This window comes from Engraulis encrasicolus, chromosome 14 (assembly GCF_034702125.1).
Source record: "Engraulis encrasicolus isolate BLACKSEA-1 chromosome 14, IST_EnEncr_1.0, whole genome shotgun sequence".
In the NCBI taxonomy this organism is placed as follows: Eukaryota; Metazoa; Chordata; class Actinopteri; order Clupeiformes; family Engraulidae; genus Engraulis; species Engraulis encrasicolus.
The window spans coordinates 8,896,009-8,905,735 of record NC_085870.1 but is presented as its reverse complement, the minus strand read 5'-3'; the positions used below and the strand labels follow the sequence as shown (position 1 = coordinate 8,905,735).

Sequence of the window (9,727 nt, the reverse complement as noted above, 5' to 3'; positions counted from 1 at the left end):
CCCCCAACCCCAACCCCATACCAAATCAACCCTTTACACCCCCAACCCCCCTAAATCTAAACTTCGGGTCCAGACTCCTCCCCGTCTCCTCTTCCTAGACTCCTCTTCTAGTTCTCTCTTCCGCTTGCCTAACCCTGACTTCCCCCGGCCTCCTGTACTCCCTTTCAATTTCAATACTTCGTAGTTTAATGATGTACATAGAAAATGAAAATGTAGAGAGAGCTTCTTAATCGTGGCAGACACTGTGGCTTTAATGCTTAGCATTGGCAGCCTATCTAATGCTCGAACAAAACAAAAAAAACCTCCCCCATTTTATGTAACTGCTGGAAGTCAATCATCAGACTGACCAATTAAAGGGGGTTGCTTGTGGAGAGCATGCAGTGTTTCTACTGGCCACTAGGGTGTGCTGTTTGACTCAGTGTGTGGGAAGTGCACCTTTGACAAACTACTATGTACCGTGGTTCTGTATAAAATCTGTGTTCTTTTTTTTGTTGGTTTGATTCAAATTCTGTAAACTTGGACAGCCACAGACAGACGCAGGGCAGACATTGGTAAGCTGGCTCTAAAGGGAGCAGGTTTTTAGGGAAGGGACGTCTCGATAAGGCGTTCGGTTGGGACATGTCAAAATACACATTCTGAAGCCCCTACCTCTTGAGCCTGCAGCATTTGCCAATGTCTAATGCCCACACTCACAGACACATACACACACACAGGCACACACATTCACGACACATCCAAATTACACGCACACATACAGTACTACACACATGATGTGGCCAAGCCTTAAAGAAAAAAAAACAACAAAAAAATGCAGTTTGAAAAAAAAATACATTTTCATATCATTTGTTTTGTACACTTAATATAAAGAAAGTCCCTTGTGTATATACAGTATATGCATTCCCCTTGAAAATATCACACAGTCGCACGAGGCAACCTATTCCCTCCCCGTCTGTGGTAAAACAAAAGAAGAAGCAAAAAGCAAAAAAAAAGGAAAGGGTGGGAAAAAAAGAGCAAATCTCAGCAACAAGAGCAGAAGAGAAAGATTAATGAAGGCTGCTGGCCCATATTCCCAGGGGGCTCCCTCGCCCCAGCCTATCGTGGAAAGGGAACGTGTACAGTACAACGCACCGTGGTCACATGACAACCAAGTGCCACACGTTTCCCTCCATCTTAACAATGGCCTCCAACCACGAAGGCTGGCCCCCTAAATTGCTCCCCGAGGGGTCTACTATATGTGGCCATTATCATCCGAATGTGTGTTATTTTCCAAAGATGGAAACAAAAAGAAAGAAAAGTGAAGCATAGTATGTACAAGTCGACCTTGATTCTTTTTCCCCCCCAGTCTGTATCACTCTTCACGTGGCTATAGAGCATTTCTTGTTTTTTATTAGAGTATGTGTCATTTCCCACTGTGTCTTTGTCGGTGTGTTTGTAGTATTGTCTCCACTGGAGCTACACGGTACAGTACAGTACATGATAGATGTGCTCCCACTGAAATAGTGCATAACATAAAGTAATAAAGATAACATAGAGTACGGGTGGGGGATTGGCGGGCACTAGAGGAGGTAGGCATTCTATTTTTGTATACTGTCCACCAGAATGAGTTAATTTGTATGTTTGTTAATTTATTTATTTATTTATTTATTTATTTACAGAATTGATTATGGTGCGTTATTGTTTGGCTTTATTTTGTTTTTGTTGCTTTTTTTAAATGCGACTGTTGGAAATTCTTTGCTGAATGTAATGATTTGTTTCACACTGTTTATTTATTAATTTGCTGCATTGAGTTATATATTTACAGATTGTTTTACGTATTATACTGGATAATGAAATACAGTATATATATATTAAATTCAACTAAGGAGAGAAGACTGAGAAAGAATGAGCTTGAGCGAGAAGAATGTACCACGAAGGAGAGAATAAAAGGCATGTTCAAGAGAGAGAGAGAGAGAGATGGAGAGAAAAAGGACAGAGTGAAATTAAGAAACGAGTCTCTTAAAGCTAGCTACCATTCAATACCAATGCTCTACCCTTTTACACGTCCAAAGCCTCTTCTTCACTTTATTTCCAGTAAATTTCCATCCGCGGTGGGCTGTGGGCTGCGGGCTGTGCCATAATGCAGCACTGGGGCAGTCAGTCAGTCAGTGCTTGAGTGAGCACGTACAGTTTAGTAATGGCAGAGGGCCCTTTGGGGTTCGTCACAGAGACAGGTGCTGTGTGGCAGACATTACTGAGGGCTACTGGGGTCTCCGCTAGCTACAATAGGCTAGACAGATTAAGCGCCGCAGCATCCATAGCTAACAGTTCAGTCAGGGCCGCTGGCAGCTTTGGCCCGGGCCTGGGACAAAGCCATCTGAAGGGCCTCCTCACCTTATACATACGATGTACTGAGGACCCAAATATGCCCCCCACCCACTTTTCCCTGGCCCCAGGACAACTGACCTCTTTGTCCCTGGAGACCTCCCTGAAGGCACGTACTCTACATTACTGGGGGCTAGTGGGGTCTCCTCCTCCTACAGTAGACTTGACAGACTAGGCAATGCAGAGTCGGTAACCCACAGTGCAGTACAGTACAGTACAGTACAGTACAGTACAGTACAGTACAGTACAACTGAGCTTAGCTCAGCACGGCCCAGCCTGGCAGACAGACAGGCAGGCAGACAGACAGGCAAACAGTCAGACAGGCAGGGAGGCAGGCAGACAGCATCCGCTGCATCAGAGACAGATCCATGGCTACGTCAGCCAGCGCAGCCGGTCTCTGATCTCAGATCAGTCTGTCCTCCTGCTTTATGGTAGTGTATCTTTCCAGTGTGTTGCCTTGGCTGGGCTCCAGCCCTTCACATCAGTGCTCATCAAAGACAGGAGCAAAAAAAAAACCTTCTCTCTTTTCCTCTCAGCAATTGCTGCCCTCTTCACGGCATCGTGTCCCTGTCTCTACAGCAAACTCCTGATCAACCAGTCAGGAGAGAGGAGGGGTGAGGCAGGCTGTAATTGCTGAAAGGGGGGGGGGTTGAGTTCTGTCTGTGGGGGTATGCGAGAGACACAGCGAGTGGAGGAGGAGGTGGAGGAAGAGAAGGAAGAGAAGGAAGAGGAGGAGTGCAGCTACCCAAAGTGTCTTTCTCTCCTCTACAACTCCCTGCCCCATGATTGACTAATTATCCCTTTACCTCACAGATGCTTACCAAGTAACCAGGGGCAGAGACATCCAGGTTCAGGAACATAAGAAGACAGTAGATGAGATGCTTTTCTTCTCGGTTTTTTTATTATTATTATTATTATTATTATTATTATTATTATTATTATCATTATTATTCGTCAAGATGTCAGATCAGAGCATACAGTAGAGCTGTTGCCGTATTCCTTGTACAGGATATGATGGAGTCTCTCAAATATTGGATTCCTTCCTTCTCCAACTAACAGTCTAGAAGTCAACTCACAGTCTGAAAAGACTACTTCCTTTAGTTTCACTGAACGCAGCATAACACTTAGCTGAATTATTTCAGCAATCGATGAAATAGCGTTGACAGCATTGCGTCTTGTGTACAACAGAGCGTGTACACCACAGTAGTACAGTTTTCAATAGAGGCTCACCATAAGTGGGAGACTGAGGCGGACGTCCATTTCCACATGTATTGTAGAGCTTGTGCTATATATTTCAACAATATTTGCAGGCAGGTTTTCTCATGACCTGTATAGGTAGAAAGGATTTCACTGAAGGAAGGAGATGGGCGAGAGGAGGGGCTCACACTTTCATCTTTCATCATTTTTAAATTGTTAGAGAGGACAATCTTGTGTCTCAACAACATACATCAATACGGTACAGTGTGCTCTTTAAAGAGTGCAGCATGCACCGTACATTTTGCAATGTTAATTCGGCACATAGGGTCTTGAATAGTGCATTTAACACTGAAGAACGTCGTGTATACCTTTGATAAGTTAGCATACACATTAACGCAGTGTGACACACATTCATCCAAAATCCCGTTTGAACAGCGCTACACCTCTGACACACCCACCGCACCACTGCTTTCACACCCAAACCCCCACGGTAGCCCCCGAGGTAACTCTCGGTCATCCCTCTTGCTTACCCTTTGACCCACACTATAGATATCAGGGGCTAGAGAGTGCGTTACGCTGAGATAGGCCAGTTTAAATCTCTTCATGTCTAGTCCTAACGCCTCAGACACAGTGTCATACCGTACATACCGCATACAGTACAATACCGCAATACAACACAATACAGTACAGCCAAGCTTCTGGAAGCCACACTGCATTCTGCTGACCCTATTAGGTACTTATCAACTCAAAGGTCTTCAATATTGGAAAGAGATCCGATAGGGGATTACAGTATAGCAAACAAGTACAGTACATTTAAAAGTGCAAGTATGTTTTTCAGGGGCCGGTGGACATGTCATTTGTTTGTTTGGTTGGTTGGTCGGTCGATTGTTTGTTTGTTTGTTTGTTTGTTAATTGTGTGTGAATAGTGCATGCTGTGTACAACATGCCTCTGTAGCTGACGAGAAATCATGTTATCTTAAAAAAAGAAATTACATTTCAATAAAGATGCTGTGCTGAAGACTAAGTGGTGTGAGAGTTTTCTTGTCTGAAGCTGTGAGCGCCCTTTTTTTCTAGGGGTCTTATCTCAATGAAATGTACCGTTCTTTCTATTTTAATCCTTTGTATGATCTGTCCATCACAAAAAGAACACAGAGCACAAACACACGGAACCATTACACATTTCAGATGTACTTTGATTGTGCTACTTAATCTCACCGTTACGTAATAAATGACGTTTTTTTTTGTCTACACTTCTTTTGAAAAAACAGTGCATTTGTTTTCACTGGAGCTGAGGCAGAAGTCACATTATGGGGAAAGAGGCGGATTCTGTAGGCTGAGTGTTTTACCCAAAAGACCATAACAAACCGGGTCATTGACACCGAGTGCTGCGGCATATTCACCATTGATTTCTCTATCTCCAGCGGCAGCTGATGGCTTGTAGTATCAGTTGCAATGCGTCAGTCAATGCATGGCAATCGTGTATTTGCATTCATCAAAGTGATTTAATCAATCAATTAATTCCTTTTTGCCTTTTGTAGTGGAAAACACGGGTAAGAGAAGGAAGCTGTTAGGGGTGAGAATGGGTTACAGCAGTTTTGTCACATCAAGTGTGTGTGTGTGTGTGTGTGTGTGTGTGTGTGTGTGTGTGTGTGTGTGTGTGTGTGTGTGTGTGTGTGTGTGTGTGTGTGTGTGTGTGTGTGTGTGTGTGTGTGTGTGTGCGTGCGTGCGCGCGCGTGCGTGCGTGCATGCTTATGTGTGAACATAAATGTGTGTGAGCAAGAGAGAGAGAGAGACTGAGAGAGAGTGTGTGTGTGTGTGTGTGTGTGTGCGAGTGCATGCGTGCGTGCATGTTTATGTGTGAACATAAATGTGTGTGAGCGAGAGAGAGAGAGAGAGAGTGTGTGTGTGTGTGTGTGTGCCTGTGTGAGGCTCTGTGACGGTGGAAAGGAAGGAACTGGAACATGACCTCACAGTTGCCTTATTGCTGGACTCCCGCCATCCGTCAGACTGGAGTCAAACAGGGCAAAGATCAGACACACACACACACACACACACACACACACACACACACACACACACACACACACACACACACACACACACACACACACACACACACACACACACACACACACACACACACACACACACGGGTGAGGAGGGGACACAGTTCACCAACCCACACTTGGCAGGTGAAGCCCAAACGGGATAAATTCACTTCAACACACCTCATCTCATCTCATCTTCTCATACACACACCAGCAGCACACACTTCTCAACAGCTGTGGAGACACTGCGGAGCTGGATTACTTCATTTGAGTCAGGAAACTTGGAGACGTGAGTAGACCTATTGTGACATGTACAGTGCACAGAGGATATCAGGGACACAGTAGAGATGTAATGAACACAATTGATACACTTATTATTGTGTCACACAAACTGATATGTCTAGTACAAAATTATATGTCTAGATAGTAACACTTTATTTTAGGGATACATCTATTAGCACTAATACATACAATGTTAATGCCTGCATAAGTAACTTGTAAGGCATGTAGGCCTACTAAGCAAACGCTAAGGCCTACTAGGTCCTTACTAAGGTTAAATTGGTAATAAATCCCTTATTGTGCATGAACAAGACATTTGCGAATACATGCCTAACAAATGTTTGATTTTGCTTTGTATATGCCTTACAAGTTACTTATACAGGCACATTGTATGTATTAGTGCTAATAGATGTATCTCTAAAATAAAGTGTTACCGTCTAGATATGTCTCTGTCTTGTCATACCAACATTATTAGGGTATAGAAGAGTATAATGTATTAATCCCAGGGGGAAATTATTGTACTTAAGTATTTAGTCATTGGGGCATAAGACACACATCTCTATAAGGACAACACTCCTTCAGATGTCTGTGTTAAGCCACTCTTTGTAAATGCTGTGTCCCTACTCCTGCACCCTGATATTTTGTACTGTCTAAAATTTATCTGAGTAATTCCAAGGTGCTGCCAACCACAAAGACATGTCTCCCATGTTTAATTTCTTTGACCTCAGGCAGTTTTCATTCACAATTCAACATACACCTCTGTTCCCTTGAAAGGCACACAGGGCAGCAAGTGTAGGAGAGGCTCACCAAGGCATCCTCCCTCTGCAGACACAGGAGTGGGAGTGGGAGAGAAAGAAGAACAAACGTATTTCAGTAACAAAAGGTGAGATAGCTGAGCTTCCATGTATGCTGCTCTCTTATCCAGTGGTGTAGTCTACTTTTTTGTGGTGGGTATACTGTATATTTGAGCATTTTTTTGAAGTGGGTATACTGTATATATTTGTGACATTCTAAATAATGGATCAATCAATTTTAAGTGGGTACACTGAAATTCCTTAAATTTTGAAGTGGGTATACGCCGTATACCCGCGTTCTACGTAGACTACACCACTGCTCTTATCCCTTTAGTATGACCTCATGTTGAGCAAGAGTTGTTTCGAACAAATCCGCCCTTACTTGGGGGCGGAAGTAAGGGTGTGTGTGTGTGTGTGTGTGTGTGTGCGTGCGTGCGTGTGTGCGTGTGTGTGCGTGCGTGCGTGCGTGCGTGAGTGCGTGCGTGCGTGCGTGCGTGCGTGCTTCTGTGTGTGTGTGTGTGTGTCAGAACATTTACTGTCGCAATAAAATACTGTGCCAAGCAGTCTTGGTATCCAGTTGGAATTCCGTACTCTCTCTAGGCTACGCTGTGGTACAATAAGATGCTCATATTAATTTGGCACTACATGAAATGCTTAATACTATCATGACACATGATGTGGGCAATCTCAGTGAGGGAGCACTTTGTTTATGCTTTTGTGTGTTTTTTTTTTGTTTTTTTTAATCCTTTATTTATTATGTGACTGTGCAGTTACTCCGTTCAGCACAGCCCATTTAATCCCAAATCTGAGTTCTATGGTAATCTGGGTTAGTAATCCCTCTCTCCACTCTCTCTCTTGGTATTATGGTGTGCTTGGACAATCTGCTTCGCCAAGTGTCATCGACAATAGCTGATGCTTTCACCGCTGAGTAACGGGAGACGACCATTGTCCAAAAGTTAATCCCGCACGCGATGAGCGGAAGATCAAGATAGATCTCTAGGAAAACCTCCATTTTCTGTCTTCATTTACGTGATTCATGACGTGATTTACTTTACCGTTTCATACCCTCTTGCTCCTCGTCCCCTCTGGGCATGATAATAGGGTGAGAATCCAATATGCGTACATCCCCCTAAAGCAGTGTTTCCCAACCTTTTCTGTCTCGCGTACCCCCTAAGCCTCTTAGTTGTGCCATGAGTACCCCCTAATTCATGTTCTATATCGCTTTCTCTGTCCTGATGTGACTGTTCAATACATTTGTTATAATAGTAAACATTTTCCAAGTACCCCCTGCAGTGTGCTCGCGTACCCCTAGTGATACACGTACCCCTGGTTGGGAAACACTGCTCTAAAGCGAGCCGGGTGACAAATGACCGCATCCAGGCTAGGCCTACTTATTCAAACTCACGCTTAGCTAATGAGCTAGTGTGTTGTACCGTTGCGCCAGGCACCTGGGTTCGATTGCAGCCCAAGGCTGTTTCCTGATCCTTCCAGATCTCTCTGTCTCTGTCTCTCTCTCTCTCTCTCTCTCTCTCTCTCCACTAGTTTCCTGTCTCTCTCACTGTCCAGTCGTGTCTTATTAATAAAAGGTATAAAAAGCCCCCAAAATATAAAAAGAACACTCAAAAACAAAGCAAAAATGGCAAGAGGCGACTAATGATAAAACAGTGTATGATGTTCTGCGTTTATCATGTTATCAAATTCTATCTGATAACGTGGGTTAGATATCAAATGGGTCTTACGGCAGCAGATAGGACCTACTGATCAATGTAGCCTACATATAGGACTTGGCAGACGATTCATCATCACGGGTCTTCAAGTGCAACCTAGTGGGGTTACTCTGTGTCACGGCGAGCCAGGGGAAAGGCAGGGAAGGTCCACGAATTGAACTTTAGTGACCAAGAGTCTATTGATTATCAGTTGCCCCTTTGTTAACATAAGGGCCAAGACGCTACTGCTGAAGCTACTGTTGCTGCCACAGCATTTACATGTAATCTTAACAGCCATCCCAGGGCATCCTCACTTCCCTGTGACTTCACAGAGAGCCGACTGAGAATGCTCGAGGACAAAAGGAGATGGAAGTGATCTGATTCTCCTACAGTGTGTTCAAACAGATATATAAAACCCAAACCTCACATTAAAGCAAACCAAGAATTAAAGCTCACAGTACTAGTATTAGGTAGTCGTTTTTCTAATTACTCTTTTATGAGTACAGTATGAAGTGATATCCTACGACACATGTTGTATATTTATTTCATATCCCTAACAGAGAGCTTATATTTCACTTTAAACACTCTACAGATGTTACTTGGTTGTCTCAATGTTTGTTCACAACAATTTACTCACATCACTCAGAGTGTTGCTTCAAAACCAACAATGCTACTCTAAAGTTATTAGTCACAATCTAGTATCTGGGAGAATAGGAGCAGTTGGCACACTATTTTTTTTCCAAGGTAACACAGATTTAAGAGCACTACCCACTCACTCTATTTGCTGATAAAAAGTCATTGAGATGACAAAGAGTCATTGAGTCATTTGCTGTTATGAATGATCGTATGAAAAAAAACTTTCAATTGTAATTAGCCAAATGCTTAACATACTGTCCAAAATGACATGTATCGTCCGTACATCATCGGACAAACAATCTTCAACTGAACATCCTATTTAGATTGCCTTTTCCCCTCTTTATCAGAGGTGCATCTTGCCACCAGGCAAGGCAGGCAGCTGCTTGGGGCCCCAAGCCCCTAGATAGTGATTAACAGCCCACATTTTACCACAGTAGTGGCGATTTTGGTTCAAATGCTCATTTTTTGTGTTTTCACTTGGGCCCCACCTGACCCTAGAATCGCCTCTGCTCTTTATAACCAACTAGAACTGAATGCTAGCCTCAGTAAAATAAAACGTCAGCAAATCCTTGCAGCCGCCGTTCGCAGAACTCACACGATAACAGCCAGCCTCCTGCTTGTCAGACTCAGGACAAACTCTCCAAGTTGTCAAGTTCAAGTCAGCAGCTTCTTCTCAGTATCGGTTATCTCCCCGCGCGCTAGTCTA

At 43.6% G+C, this 9,727-nt stretch overlaps 1 protein-coding gene across 1 annotated transcript in view; it reads left to right on the top strand.

Moving 5' to 3' along the window:
- The first annotated feature begins 5,825 nt into the window (after nt 1–5,825).
- Nucleotides 5,826–9,727, top strand: part of soat2 (sterol O-acyltransferase 2) — a 26,740-nt gene continuing 22,838 nt past the window's right edge. Inside the window, exons 1-2 of the mRNA XM_063214880.1 lie at nt 5,826–5,895; nt 6,660–6,768. The gene's annotated coding sequence lies outside the window, so the exon portion shown is untranslated. The remainder of the gene's footprint in view (nt 5,896–6,659; nt 6,769–9,727) is intronic.